The sequence below is a fragment of the Scyliorhinus torazame genome, chromosome 13, assembly GCF_047496885.1.
Source record: "Scyliorhinus torazame isolate Kashiwa2021f chromosome 13, sScyTor2.1, whole genome shotgun sequence".
NCBI classification, from domain to species: Eukaryota; Metazoa; Chordata; class Chondrichthyes; order Carcharhiniformes; family Scyliorhinidae; genus Scyliorhinus; species Scyliorhinus torazame.
In genome coordinates, this window is record NC_092719.1 from 158,099,080 (window position 1) to 158,115,564 (window position 16,485).

The window sequence follows — 16,485 nt, forward strand, 5'->3', positions numbered from 1 at the left end:
ACAGCACCAGAGACCCGGGCTCCATTCCGGCCTTGGGTGACCGTCTGTGTGGAGTTTGCACGTTCTCCCCGTGTCTGCGGGGTTTCTTCTAGGTGCTCCAATTTCTTCCCACAGTCCAAAGATGTGCAGGTTAGGTGGATAGGCCATAATCAATGCACAGGTTTATGGGGATGGGATAGGGGAGTGGATCAAGGTAGGGTGCTCTTTCAGTGCAAATTCAATGGGCCGAATGGCCTCAATCTGCACTGTAGGGATTCCATGGTTTCCTTTCTTCTTCATGCACTTATCCAGCTTCCCTTTAAATGTCTGCTTGAAAATTTGTGTCCTCAACCTTCCTGATTTGGGCAGAGTCTGCCAGATTGGGTGTTTGGCCTCCCAAACACTGCTGCCAGTGGCCTGCAAAGAAATATACTGTGTAGTTTGTGTATGTGCAGTAGTCTGGCAGTTGCAGCTTTCAACCAAACCGTGCTGCCTGGGCTGGTTTCCCTGCTATTTGGAAATACCACTTCATTGGCCTTTGTGAGGATGACAGTACTGAAACAAAACGGCAATCACCTGGAAATTCTTAAGTCCTGAGAAAGCAAATAGGTGAAAGAGAGCAACACAAATTAGAGGGAGGAGAACGAGAGAAAAACAAAACTATGGGAGGGCAATAGGGTCAAAACTATAGGGGGAGAAAAAGAGAAAGCAAAACTAGGGGAGGGAGAGGAAAAAAAACCACCTGGAGTGAGGGAGAGGTCATGTCAGCATGTAGGGTGAATTGCTGTGTTTCACCACAAGATTCAGGAAACGTTGATGTTGCTTCATGAAGACTGAGCCTCTCCTCCCTGAAGCTGGGCTTTAGGTGTGGGCTGTGGGAGCCAGTGAATTGCATTTGTTGTGTGTTGTCAAACATCATATTGCACAAAAACTTGAGCCAGATGTTACGTGTATCAATGTTTTGATGAATCAGGTATTGTTAATGTTCCCCTTGTTAATATTGGAGGCAATTCTCCCAGAAAATGACTAAGGACGCGATCTAACAGGGGAAAGAAACCAGAGTCCATTCTGAGCGGGATTAGCTGTTTCTTTCTCGGGCCTCAGCAGAGAACGGTCTGCCGAGGCCGCACTCAGTCGCAGAGCTCCTCAGTGCAGGAAGAAATTTGGTGGCACCCAGATCTCTGGATCCCCCGATGCAACTGCAGACCCCTCCAAAGCCCCAACTCACCTGTTTGGGAAGGGGGCTTCTTGAGCCCTGTACCCCAGCTTATACGGGCAGGGCACCACTGGGCCCGATCACTGGCTTGGGCAAAATGTCACCTTGGCACTGCCATTCTGGCAGTGTTCCTGCCAGCCTGACAGTGCCACCTGAGCATGCTGACAGTGCTAGGCTGTCACCCAGGTTGCAGTACCAGGATGCCAAGGTGGCACTGGCAACAGTGTCCAGGTGGCATCAGTAGTGCCAGGGTGCCACCCTGCACAGATACCAACCACCCGGTGGGCCTGCATTCACCTGCGATACCCCCTGGTGCCATTTCTCCTGGTCACCATTTGTAGGGACCATGATAAACTGTGATGGCAAGGATCTCCTCAGCAAAGCTGGCAGATCCCGGGGACCAGTTCTATCTGGTATATGGGCAGGATCCAGATCGTGACAATGAGATGTCATGTGGCATAATAACTGTCGGGAAAAGGCCTCTTGCCTTTTCTTGTCTTGCCGATTCCGGCAGGACACAGCCAGTAAATCGAGCTCTAGTGTGATTGTGGGCGGGAAAACCAGTGAGAATCCTGCCGACTGTTCTGGCATGATTCCAATCGCAATTTACCCACACTTAGTCATTTTCTTTGCACTTGGGAAGATTCTCATTGACCTGCGGTGTGGAGGGTGACCCAGACATTTAGTAATGGGGATGAAGGGAGGGTCCTCTGGGGGACTTGTGGGAGGAAACCGGAGCACCCGGAGGAAACCCACACAGGCACGGGGAGAATGTGCAGCCTTCGGACAGACAGTGACCCAAGCTGGGAATTGAACCCGGGTCCCTGCCGCTGTGAATCGACAATGCTGACTACTGTGTTACCTCTCCCGCTATTCTCCGGGAATAGCATGAGGTGCACGGGTCATAACAGGAGGGTAGACTTGTGTCCATTGTCAAACCATCACAGAAGCAGTTTTTATTTGAATATATAGTAGACTAAGGATTGAATTCTTACACACCAATGCAGGCAGGCAAATGGACAGTGGAGGCACAACGTATTGGCAAGGGGACATCTTGGGGTGGGGGGGAGGGGGGGCGATGTATACAGGGAACCCACTTAAATGATGCACCATCTCCTTCCTGTCTTTTCAACAACGTTTTTTAAAAATATATATTTTATTCCAAACATATTCAACATGGTAACACAACCTTGGCATCCAACAGAGTATACAGTTAGCACATTGCCCCCATTTACTCTCTCTCCCTCCACTCCCCACCCCATCTCTCCCAAAGCAAATAGCTCACGGTAGCACATTGGTTAGCACTATTGCTTCACAGCAACAGCGTCCCAGGTTCGATTCCGGCTTGGGTTACTGTCTGTGCGGAGTCTGCACGTTCTCCCCGTGTCTGTGTGGGTTTCCTCCGGGTGCTCCGGTTTCCTCCCACAAGTCCTGAAAGACATGCTGTTAGATAATTTGGACATTCTGAATTCTCCCTCTGTGTACCCGAACAGGTGCTGGAATGTGGCGACTAGGGGATTTTCACATTGCCGTGTTAATTTAAGCCTACTTGTGACAATAAAGATTATTATTAAATATAGTCATAACCAGCATCCACTGTACTCAGAGCCCTCCTCTGACCCCCTCAGGGCAAATTTGATTTTCTCCAACCTGAAAAACTCGTACAAGACTCGCAACCAACCTGCGACCCTGGTAAAGTAGCCGACCTCCAATTCAAACAATCCGTCGCCGGGCAACCAGGGAGGCGAAGGCCATGGCATCGGCCCCCTTCCCCTCCAACGGCTCTGACACCTCTAAAGATCGCCACCATAGGGTCAATCTTCATCTCGAACCCTACAATCTTTGATAGGTTCCGAAACACACCTTTCAAAAGTTCCCCGACTCCACAAATATGGTTCACTGGCCCATCTCTCGCATCCGCCTACTACCTCCGGTAAAAACCCACTCATCCGGGCCTGAGTCATAAGGACTCTATTGGAATGAAGGCAGCTCCTTGCAGGCAAAGTCCTGCACCTGCCAGTATCTGAACTCACTCCCCCGTGGTAGCTTGAACCTCACCCTCAGTTCCTCTAGCCCAGCTCAGCTACCCTCCACAATCATGTCCCTGATCCACACCAGCCCTTCCTCCTGCCATCTACTGTACATCCAATCCATCGCCCTTGGCGTAAACCTATGAATACCACAGTGGAGTCATCACTGACATGTGCCCCAGTTCAAAGTACCTACTCAGCTGGTTCCAAATTTGTATGGACAACTTCACCACAGGGCTACTCATGTATTTCCTCGGGGCGAATGGCAGCAGTGCCATCAGAATGGTCCTCAGGCTTGTCCCCTCATAAGACTCCTCCTCTAGCCTGACCCAATCTGCCTCCCCCACCCCCCCCATCGTCTCACCTTTTTCACATTTGCTGCCCTATAGTAATGCAGAAAATTAGGGAGCGCAAAACCCTTCCGGCCTCTGCCTTTGCAACAGATTCCTACTAACCGCCGGCCCCCTCCATTTCCACACAAACGAGATTAACGCATCTACCTTCTGAAAAAAGGCCTTGAGGAGGAAAATCGGGAGGAATTGAAAAACAAACAGGAACCTTGGCAGTGTATTCATCTTTACCACCTGTACCCTCCCCGTCAATGTCAAATGCAGAGTATCTTACCGCTTATGGTCCCCTTTAACCTCCTCGACCAACCCTGTCAGGTTCCACTTAAGCATTGTGGCCCACTCATTCGTTATTTGGATCTCCAAATACGGGAACCTCTCCCTTGCCACTTTAAACGGCAGAGCCCCCAGATCCTTCCCCGACCCAAAGTGTTTTCCGGGAAGACCTCGCTTTTCCCATCATTCAGTGTATAGCTCGAGAGGTCCCCAGATTTCTCCAGTAAGCTCATGATTCTGCCCATGCTTTCTAACGGGTCCATCATAAACAGCAACAGGTCATTGGCATACATCGACACCAGGTGCTCCCTGCGCCCTGCCCCTCAATCCCCTGCCACTCAGCCAAGGCCAAAAATACCATCACCAAGGGCTCAATTGCCAGTGTGAACAGCAATGGGGACAGTGGATACCCCTGCCTCATTCCCCTATGCAGCCCAAAATACCCGAGTTTGTCTCTTTCATTTGCACACTTGCCATGGGGGTCACAGACAACAACTGAATCTATGCCACAAACCTCCCAGGATTTCAAACAAATACCTCCACTCTACCTGGTGAAAGGCTTTCTCTGCATCCATTGACACAATCTCCTCTGGCACTCCCCTCCCTCCCCCTCCCTAACAGGGTCATAATTATGTTCGACAACAACCTATTACTACTAGAAAGCTGCCTCCCCTTCACAAGCCCCATTTGGTCCCCTGAGACTACCTCTGGTACACACGCAATGCAAGAAGAAGGAGTACTCCCTTTCTCCCGGGTGCCATGGATCCATCTTCCCCATTCTCGCCATAAACCCTCGCAGCTCTCGCGCCATTCTCGATCTCCCCATCGACTCGGGGCTTGATCTTACCATCATCCTTGGTTCCAGTACACAATTAAAATCCCCCCCACAAACAGCTGGTGAGAGTCCAAGTCTGGAATCGTTGCTTGTCATGAATCCAGCATCATCCTGATTGGGCGCATATACACTCACCAATGTCACATGAATCCCCATTAGGGTCCTATTCACTATCACAAACCTCCCCCACCCCCTCCCAGGTCCCACACCTCCCTAGCCCCCGTAAACCCTGTTTTATTATTCAGCAGTATGACGACTCCCCACGACTTCGAGTTGAACCCCGAATGGAACACTTGCCCCACCCACCCATTCCTCAGCCTCATCTGATCTTTCACCCGTGAGCACCCGGGACCATTCAACTGTCCCATTTAGCCCGCAGACATTCCACGTCACGACTCCCACCGGAGGCTTCAGCCTCCCCAGCCCACCACCCCCACCTCCCATCCTCCGAAGAGTCTGCCAACATCACCCTTGGGCTCCGCCCCCTCTCTGAATCGGGCCCACGCAAAATGACGTCCTGCCCCAAAGACCCAGTTTCTCGATCCACTCTGCCCATCCCCCCTCTCTCCTGCACCCCTCTGTTGTTTCTCTCCAACTCTCCTCCTCAGCCCTTTCCCCAGTACCCCGCACCCAATTCAATGCAAGAAACATCACCCCAAAATGGCCCCCATACAGAACATTCTCGAACTACCCCACCCCATGTTACTACAACCCCTCATGCACTGTACAGTGAATAACTAACAGAGTGCAATACAATTAAACATTATACCTGCAGCACCTCTGAAAAAAGCAGCAATTTAACTTCAATACAAAAAAGGAGGATGCAACCATCCCCATAACAACCTTTCCCAATTACTAAGCAAAAACGAGCAGAATTTAACAGAGGCAGAACTCCGACCCACATTCCTCTTTCAACCCTCTCCCAGCTTATGTTCCTTGTTAAAGTGCTGTTAGGGAGGAAAAACCAGGTTTTTGACCCAGCGCCACAAAGGAATAGTGATATGTTTCTGCAGGATTGTGTGCCTGGTGGTGGTGTTCCCATGTGTCTGTTGCTTTTGTACTTCTAGGTGATAGAGTTTGTGGATTTGGAAAATGCTGTCGAAAGAGCCTTGGTGAACTGCTGCAGTTCATCTTGTAGATGGTCTGTACTTCAACCATGATGCCTTGCTAGTGAAGGTAATGAACATGGGCAAAACAGGCAACTTTGTGCTTGATAGTGTTGTTGGAGTTTCACTCATCCATACGAGCGGACAGTACTCCATTACATTCCTGACCTTCACCTTCTAGATGGTGGACAGGCTTTGAGGATCAGGAAGTGAGTTACTCACATCTGACCAGCTCATGTAGCCACATTGTGTTTAGTTGGTCCAGTTCAGTTTCTGGTCAATGGTCATACCCAGGATGTTGATACTGGAAATGCCATTGAATATCATAGGTAGATGGTAAGAATCTTTCTAGTTGGAGATGGTAATTGCCTGACACTTGTTTTAAAAAATGTATTTACAGGATGTGGGCATCACTGGCTAGGCAGCATTTATTGCCTATCCTTTGGTGGCCTTCAGAAGGTGGTGGTGAGTTGCCTTTTTAAACCCCTGCATCTCTTGAGGTGTAGGTACACTCACTGTGCTGTTCGGGAGGGAGTTCCAGGATGTTTTCCTGGCAACAGTGAAGAAACAGGGATACATTTCCAAGTCAGTGAGTGAGTGACTTGGAGGGGAACCTCCAGGTGGTGGGGTTCCCAGGTATCTGCTGCTCTAGTCCTTCTAGATGGCCCCGGGAACCTTGGTGAGTTACTGTGTGACACAAAGTTACTTGCCACATCAGCCAAAGCTTGAATGTTGTCCAGGTCTTGCTGCTGTGGCCACTGCTTCAGTATTTGTGGAGTTCTGAATATAACTGAACACTATGCAATCACTACCAAACCTCCCCATTCTGCCTTATGATGAAGAGAAGATCATTAATGAAGCAACTGAATATGGCTAGACAAGGATACTATCCTGAGGCACTCCTGCAGTGATGTCCTAGTATGGAGATAATTGCCAAGCAACAGCCACACCAATTTATTTGTGTTAGGTATAACTCCAACCAATGAAGAGTTTCCCCTGGATTCTCATTGATTTCAAATTTACTAGAATGCCTTGATGCCACACTCTGTCAAATGCTATCTTGATGTCAAGGGCAGTCACTCTTTCCCTCACCTCTAGAATAAGCTCTTCTGTTTGTGTTTACACAAGACTGTAATGAAGTCAGGAGCCAAATGGCCTTGATGGAACCCAAAATGAACAATGGTGAGAGCACATTAGTGCTGAGAAAGAGCTGCTTGATGGCACTGCCAACAACACCTTTCATAACTCGGATAATTGAGAATAAACTTATACGGTGGTCATTGGTAAGATCAGTTTTGTCCTGCTTTTTACGGACAGGACACACCTGGGCAATTTTCCACATTGTCGGGCAGATGCCAGTGTTGAAGCTGTACTGGTACAGCTTTGCTAAAAGTGCAGCTCGTTCTGAAACACACGTCTTCAGAATTACTGCCAGGATGTTGTCATGGCGTAAAGCGTTTGCTGTGTCACATTCAACAACTTCTTAATATCACTTGGCATTAACTGAATTGGCTAAACAGCTGCGATAGTGGGGAGATGATTCACTTGGCACTGCTGTCTGATTGCTGATGGTTGAAAATGTTTCAGACTTATAGTTTTCATTCATGTGCTGGTCTCCACCTTCATTTAGGCTGGGTAGGTTCATGGAGCCTCCTCCTTTGATTATTTGTTGAAGTGTCCACTGGCACTCATGACAGGATGTGGCATGGCTACAGATCTACGATCTGTTCCATTGGTGGTAGTATCAAATTAGCTGTCTACAATATGCTGCTTCTATTATTTAACATGTATGTAGTCCAGTGTTTTAGCTTTTTCAGGTTATCACATCATTAGTAAGTACATTTGTTGCTGCTTTTGGCTTGCTCTCCTGCAATCTTCATTCAGCCAGCATTGATTTATTGGTTTGACGGTAATGGTAGAGTGAAGGGTTATGTGGTTATGAGATCACAGATTATGGCGGAATACAATTTTGCTGCTGTTGATGGACCACAGTGGTTCATTGTTACCAAGTTTTGAACTTCGAGGTCCGTTCTGAATCTATTCTAATTTGTAAAATGGGAGTGCCACAGAACACAATGGGAATGTCCATAGTGTGAAGACAGGGTGTTGTCTCCTCAGGGACTGTGCAGTTGTCACTCCTACCATAGAGTCATGGACAGATGCATCTTTGACAGGTAGATTGCAGAGCATGCCGCCAAATAGGAATTTCCCTTACGCCTGTTTACCGTCTACCTGCCATGGACCCAATCAAACTCTAACCAGTCCAGGTAGAAGATCACCTATGACTTTAATGAATGGTGGAGCATGCTTAAAAGTTAACTGGCCAACTCCACTCTGAGTTCATATGTTATTTTCTTATTGTTTGTCCTGGTAATGACTGAGGAACTGACGACCAACAAGACCGATAAACAACCAGAAATTTATATTGAGAAAACGGCTCTATATAGGACAGCAATAAGAAAGTTTCAGGACTCAACTAGTCCTGGACTTCAACTGTTTATTGATAATTTTTTATAAATTTAGAGTACCTAATTCATTTTTTCCAATTCAGGAGCAATTTAGCGTGGCCAATCCAGCTACCCTACACATCTTTGGGTTGTGGGGGCAAAACCCACGCAAACACGGGGAGAATGTGCAAACTCCACACAGACAGTGACCCAAAGCCGGGTTTGAACCTGGGAGCTCGGCGCCATGAAGCAGCAGTGCTAACTACTACGTCACCGTGCTGCCTTCCAACTGTTGACAGTCCTTGCTCCCAAGCTCAATTTCCGCATCTCCCCGCGACTGGCCCAATGGGTCAAGTGATCCTGGTAACTCTTTCCCCCACCCTCCTTCAATGGGGCATGCCACCACATTGCTCCTTCAAATTCTTAATTCATATTTACAATAACAAAACTACTTACAATATTGCACAGAAAGGGTGGGGAGGGAGGGGTGAACTTAACACCGTCTCTCAATAGGTGAGTCTACCTGGAGATTTTCTAATTCATCGAAGGTAATGCAGCTCTTTAACAGATGTCTCATCAGTTGATACAGTTCCATTTGTAGTGAAAACAAGAAGGCTTCCAGATTGCACAGGTGCTGTAGTGCCAGTAAGCTCTCAAATTCCCAATGAAATGTTGCTCGGCCACTCCTCAGGGTTGTTGGATCCACTCCCCACCAGTCGCCACGTGAGGTCCCTGAACAGTGTGAGCACACGCAAGCGACGCCGTCAGGATGTGGCCCATCAGGGGCGGATCATTGAGGGAGGACCTCAGGTGACCAGGAGACATCCTGAGGCTGTCCTGACGGCATGCCGAGTACTCCGTTTTTGAGGGGGCGGAGCATCGCAAAAACAGCGATGCCCCCCATTCCAGCGTAAAAGTGGATTCTCCGGCTGATTGCCGAATGCAATTTTGGTGTTGGCGATCAGAGACTCCAGCCCGCGCTATCTTGTCTGCGCATGTTGTTTTGCCTCCCTGCCAAATTTTGAAATATTAGATCGAGGCTTGTCTGAAAATGTCTTCCCATGAGCAATTCTGCAGGGGTAACTCCTGCAGTAGCACGAGGAGTTGTTCTGTGCGTTTGTAGAAAACTGGCCATTTGAAGTTGTAAAGGCACAAATGACTTCTTTTCAAAGCAGATTCAAATGTCTGGACGGCCTTTTCAGCTAAATCAGTTGACGATGGTTGGTAGGGAATTCTTCTTGCATGCCGAATCCCGTTGGTTTGCATGAAGTGTTGGAATGCATGAAGTGTTGGAATTCTTTGCTCGTGAATGCAGTCCCATTGTCATAGACAAGCACTTCAGACAACCCATGTGTGGCGAGCATCTGGGGTAGTTTATCAAACGTGGCTAGGAAGCCGTGGTCTTCATCTCATGAATGTCCATCAATTTTGAATGAGCCTCAATAAAGAGAACATAATGCCCATGAAAAGGGGCCACAAAGTCAACATGGAGTGGCACCTACGGCTGACCTAGCTATTCCAACGATGCAGTACAACCGATTCAAGGACTGCTCTGCCAACTTGCAGCAGATGTCAGAAAAAGTTCCACATTACCTCGTCGCCAAATGTAAGCCAACCAAATATAAATGACCAACAAGGCAGGTAAATAAACACGGATTTGTTTTTGGAAAACAATTATACACGGGACAGCGATAAGAAGGCTTCACTCAATGGCTCCTGGAATCCAGCTGTTATCAGCCCCTGCTTCCTGCGCTTGATTTGCACGCTTGCCTATGATTAGCCCGGTGGGTGATGTGACCCTTGAAAATATGCCAGCACAGTCCTATTTATGTTTAATTTATAAATTATTTACCTCACTGTAAAACAAAGGGTGAAACATTATTTTGATGATGATGCTAAGACATTCAACTAAGGTTAAAACAATAACATTTGTAAAGATTTGGCAAATATCATGTGATCCATATATGATCAAATATTCATGAATATGTCAACCAGATGACTATCAGCCATAATGACAATCTGAATCATCATTCAATCCTGCAGCTAGACTTTAACTTTGTTCACACTGCAGCAGCTGGTCACCTCTTTTGGTGGTATGATGTCACCTATGTTTTCTGAGGCCCACGCCTTGTGAATCATACTGGCGAGCTGTGGCATTCCATGGCCACAGAAATGTTGGCATGCTTGGTCGCTGGCTGCAGATAGGAGGTGTGGAGAAGCAAGACTGACAGGGCCGGCCTAGGCCGTGGTCCTGTTGCTACCCTAGCCGTACTCTGGCTCGTGCCCTCTCAAGTCTTCTTGCAAACTTGCTTTTTCAGTGCTCCCAGGAGTGAAACTTGTCAGACCAAGCACTGCAATGCTTCCATCCAGTTCTACTCTGAAAGAGTATTCCGATTCTCTGTACATCATGGGATCCTTGTTTGTATAGGTCCAATACCCAATACAGTTCGACCCATGGGAAAATAATAGTGACATGAGCATTAGGGTTAACTGGCAATAAATCCATTTATTTCATTTTGAGGTCAGTACCAACTAGTTCACAGATTTTTTTTTAATGTTTTTTCCTGAGACACTTTTGCCAACTGACTGACCTTTGTGACACATACCATGTTCATTTACCTTTCATGCGAAAGGGGAGCCCACTTGGTCCTCACGATCTCACTCCAGTCAGGATCACAGGAGGAGAGGGAAATGAGCATATCAGGTGAAGAGTTCAGATAATTCCTTTGTGTGGCCTTCAATCTTTGAGAGAATGGAAAATCCAGCCTTGCACATGTAGGTCAATATGAAGAACAATAGCAACAAAATTCTTGTTTTGCTCAGCACTGGATACTCCTGGAAGATTCTACTTCAGAATTCTGACGGACTCATGAGCTTTTGGTGTGTTTTTAATGTGCTATCACAGGCCAGGCACAACAGCTTAGTCTTTTCATTTGGAGTTAGCTGTAAGTTAATAACTAAGTCTGGGGTCTTGACCTCAAAAGGAATTTTTCACCCATCACTTCTCTTTCAAAATCTGAAACTTCTCTCATTTTTCAGCACTTCCCTGCATATAACACACATGGGCTTTGCATCCTTATTTGCATTGACACAATTGACAAAACCATACCTCAAGAAATCATTTTTACATGTTTTGTTCCCAAATTAAGTTTCTTCTTTGTAGGCTGTTCAGCAGAGGCTTTGGAGCTCTGTATAAAACTAACACTTGCATTGGTCTGTCCTGTCCTAGACTCTCCTGAGCCGCTCTCCATCAGATTCAGATCTGAGATCATGGCCACTAGGTACACTGCCTATTTATGTCTCTGGCCATCCTTTACTTGTACCAAAATGATCTATTTTCACAGTCCCCTTGCCTTGCTTGCTAGCAGCTAGAAAATGGAAGATGCTCTCCTCTGTGATTTGGTGCCAAAAGCATGTACACTTGGCTTGCTCACTGCTGTCACATATGGTCAGAACACTGCACGCAGCCTAATTTTGTTTTCATTTAAAAGCTGGTAGCGGCTGCCATTCCCACCTTAAATGTTGATAGCGGCCATTGGGCTCTTCTCCCTCGATCAGGACCAATGCAAGAACTCCCTGGCCGATCGTGACCTGCACTTTGGAAAACCTGACCTAGTTAACACCAATTTCGGCAGGTTAAAATTAACTTTGGGAGCATAGATTTACTAGGACACTATACATTGTGCTAAACTGAATGAAACTCTAGAGCTTGTACAGGCGGTTAAAATGAATGTGCTGCCGCGATTTCTGTTTATTTTTCAATGCCTGCCGATTTTCCTGCCAAAGGCTTTTTTCAGAGAGGTTATGGGGAGGGAAGGTGGCCAGAGTTAGAAAGGCGCTGCTACAGAGGGGAAGGCAGGCAGGGGGTTTGGGTCTTCCGAACCTGATGTATTACTACTGGGCGGCGAATGTTGAGAAGGTGCGGAGCTGGGTAAGAGGGGTTGATTCTCAGTGGGTCAGAATGGAGGAGAGTTTGTGCAGGGGGTCAGGATTGAAAGCACTAACAACAGCGCCACTCCTGATAGCCCCGGGGAAGTACTCAGGGAGTCCGCTAATAATAGCTTCATTGATAATTTGGAAACAGTGCCGCCAACATTTCGGGTTGGGGGTAGGGTCAAGGGAAATGCCGATTCAGGGGAACCACAGATTTGAGCCAGGGAGGTGGGATGGAAATTTTCGGAAATGGGAGAAGGGGATTAAGACACTAAAAGATTTGTTTCTTAGGGGTCGGTTTGCAGGGCTGAAGGAGCTGGAAGTGAAGTATGGGCTGGAGCAGGGGGAAGTGTTGAGATACATGCAGGTTTGAGATTTTGCCAGAAAGGAGATACAGAGCTTCCCGGTGGAGCCGGCCTCCACATTGCTGGAGGAGGTGATGACGACAGGGGGACTGGAGAAGGGGGTAGTGTCTGCGGTTTACGGAGCTATTTTGGAAGAGGACAAGGCACCACTGGAAGGGATCAAAGCGAAGTGGGAGGAAGAGTTGGGAGAGGATATGGAGGAGGGATTCTGGTGTGAGATGTTCCGGAGAGTGAATGACTCCACCTCGTGCGCGAGGTGGGGCTGATACAGCTTATCGTGCTAGGTACACAGGTCTAACACTGGCTGCAACAAGACGCAGCTTAGATCAGAAAGATACCCCAGACCTTGAAGTTAGTTCAATCAGATTTATTGAACTAATAGCACTGTTAGCACAGTTCTTTGTGAGTTCGACTCTCTGCTAACCTAAGTGTGGTTACTCTGTCTGACTGAACCAGACTAGCTCTTAGCCTTGTGGTGGAGGTGTGAGATTGTAACAACACCCTTGACTGACTCTCTAGATGTTCATCAGTGGAATGAGGCAGATGTTATACGTTTTAGTTACCGTTGTATGAAGAGTCAATAGTCCTGTTCCTTTTCACAAAACACCATTTATTTCACTTCCACAGCCTCTGCACAAAACTCTTAACAACACACCACCTAACCCAAGGGCCACCTGAAGCCCCTTTACATATCAGTGTCAATCATTGGATATTTAAACTAAACGAGACAACTAATTGCAATGTCTCTTAATGCATTACTTAACTCTTAACCCGTTAATTAACAGTCTCCCATTCCTTGGAGAAAAAAATAATTAGGTGAAAACAAAATTTAAAGAAACTCAAAAAAACACACGCAATTTCGCCTCTTCTTTTAAAAAGATTTCTCTTTTTTGGGGGAAAAAAATCACAGAAACAGGCATCCTTCATTAACAATATCCAAAAGTTAAATTTCTGTCAATATCTGAGATATATAAAAGGCCATATCCACCGCCTCTACAAAGCTTAACGTCTCAGCAGCCAAAGTGCTTTCGACCACTTTCCCTATTTTCTTTGTTTCCCACACAAGAGGACAACATTTACCATTGTTCCCCAAGAGGAAAATTATAAAACCTCCTGTGCTTGGTTTGTATAGGACGCATCACTATAAACTATGAATTTCAAGTGCCTAAGGTCACCTAAAACTGGGAACCTCAAAACACACTCCTGCATTTTTAGTTTGGCCAAACGCTTTATTTGCTCTTATTATATCTTCCACTTTGGGATCATTCATTTTTGTACTCAACTCTAAGACATCAAAACTCACGTCCGGTCTAGTCTGTCTACCTAACCAGTTCAGTTGCCCAATTAAACTTTGCAGTTGCTCTTTTTCCATCTTTGAAACCTTGCATCTTTTTGTGAAAACCCGGCCACGACTAATTGCTATTGGGCTGATACTTTCCAAATAAGATTGCTGACGTAAAGTTGCCCCTAACTTACTCTGTCCGATTTCCAGTCCAATATATTTAAATACACTGGAAGCCTGACTTCCGACCCTGAATTCTTTCCTCAAACCAGAGATTACAATAGCTTCAAAATCACTAGTCCCACCCCACAAAAAATCATCGACATGCATCATAAAGATGCCAGAAAGGTTGCCTTTATAGTGCCAGTAAAACATTACCGGATCTACTTTCAACTGGCAACAGCCTAACTTTAACAAAACTGACCTTACCGAAAAATACCAGACTCTAGATGCAACATTTAAACCATATACACATTTGTTCAACTTCCAGAATACCCCTTCTCTGTTAGCTGCTTCTTCAGGAGGACGGAGAAAAATGTCTCTCTGGAGCTGATGCCCCTGCAAGAAGGCAGCTTTCATATCTATAGATTTGCATTCCCATGCCTTTGTGGCTAAAAGCAGATCTTTAAAATTAACCTTTCCTACTGTAGGTGAATCTACCCTTAAATCCTGATCTTCTAAGCTTTCTTCAAATCCCCTTGCCACAAGCCTGGCCTTTGCCTTGTAAGTTGCACCCGGAAGAACCTTTTCCGTGCAAATCCATCTGTGGGACAGAGCTCTTTGTCCCCTATCCGGTACTTCCCTGTATACCCCAAATTCACTCCAACTATGCAGTTCTTGCTGTTCAGCATCTTTGATAAATTTTCATATAATTTATTGGAAGCCACCAAAATCTCACATGCATGTGGGCTTCTACTCCTATTAGTATTCGTAGTCTTACTCATGTTCCGAGACCTTGATAAACTACGTCCCCTCTCTCGCCTGGTAACTTGTTTTATACTGCTACTGCTTGATCTTTCCAATCTGCTGTGGGATATCCTTTCAAAATTCTCGACCTTTTCCTGCGGACCTGTTCACTAATCGATGTACTATCTGAACTGGCACTGCGTTCCTGTGACCTCCATTTTTGAACTTTGTGTTCCCAATCCATTGTCTTAACTCCCTCCCCTGAATGCTGTACATTCAACCAATGTTTATACTTTCCTGCTCTAATAACAATTGCATCCTTCCATTGACGAGACCCTTCAGGCAAGTATGTCACCTTTGTACCAACATTTGGTAGTTGTCCTTTCGGAAAAATGGCCTTATCCCCGATCTTAAGGTCCACAGCTACAATGTTGTTAAAATCCCTGGCCAGGGGACTTCCGGGTGCAGCGATGACCATCTGAGTCGCACGTTTCGGCAGCTCCCGGTGGAACGGACTTTTGAGCTCTTAATAAGAGCCCCAACGGCAATTTTAACGGCTAAAAGTACTGTGCGGTGAACCAGAAGGGAATCCCCCCTGGATACGGATGAAAAAAGGAGAGGAAGGTAGCCGGATTGCGGTGGATCCTTTAGAGCAGCGGCAAGGAAGGCAAGCAAAAACCAAGATGGCGTCGGAAGGTGGCAGTTTAATATGGGGCTCTGAACAACACGAGTTTTTGAAACGCTGTGTGGAAGAACTCAAAAAGGAAATGAAGAAGGAGCTGTTGGCCCCGATATTACAGGCGATCGAAGGGCTAAAGGAGGAGCAAAAGACCCAGGAGCGGGAGCTTCGGGTCGTGAAGGCAAAGGCTGCCGAGAATGAGGACGACATACAGGGCCTGGTGGTGAAGACGGAGATGCACGAGGCACACCATAAACGATGTGGGGAAAGGCTGGAGGCGCTGGAGAACAACGCGAGGAGGAACAACCTAAGGATTCCTGGTCTTCCTGAAGGTGCGGAGGGAGCGGACGTCGGGGCATATGTGAGCACGATGCTGCACTCGTTAATGGGAGCGGAGGCCCCGGCGGGTCCGCTGGAGGTGGAGGGAGCATACCGAGTGATGGCGCGAGGACCGAGAGCAGGAGAAATTCCTAGAACCATAGTGGTGAGATTCCTCTGTTTTAAGGATAGAGAGATGGTCCTTAGATGGGCAAAGAAAACTCGGAACAGTAAGTGGGAGAACGCGGTGATCCGCGTATACCAAGACTGGAGTGCGGAGGTGGCGAGAAGGAGGGCGAGCTTTAATCGGGCCAAGGCGGTGCTTCACAAAAAGAAGATAAAATTCGGAATGCTGCAACCGGCAAGACTGTGGGTCACATATCAAGGGAGGCACCACTACTTTGAGACGGCGGATGAGGCGTGGACTTTTATCGTGGAAGAAAAATTGGAATGAGCGGGTTATTAAAAAAAAAAGAACGTTTGAAACAAAGTGGTGGGGCGAGTATGGGGGGCGAAGAGGGGGATAAAAAGGGGGGAAAGAGGAGTTTTATGTTATTAATCCTGCGATGTGGTAACTTTTCTCTCTTCCACAGGAGGTGGTGGGGGGAGGAAAGGAGGTGGAGGAGATGGGGCGTTGGCCATTGGGGGCGGGGCCAAGGGGGAAGCGCGGGCTCGGTTCCCGCGCTATGATAATCATGGCGGGAATAGGGAAGCAGGAAGAAGGGGGCGTCGCACGGTGCAAGCCGAGGTCACGGGGGGAAGCCGA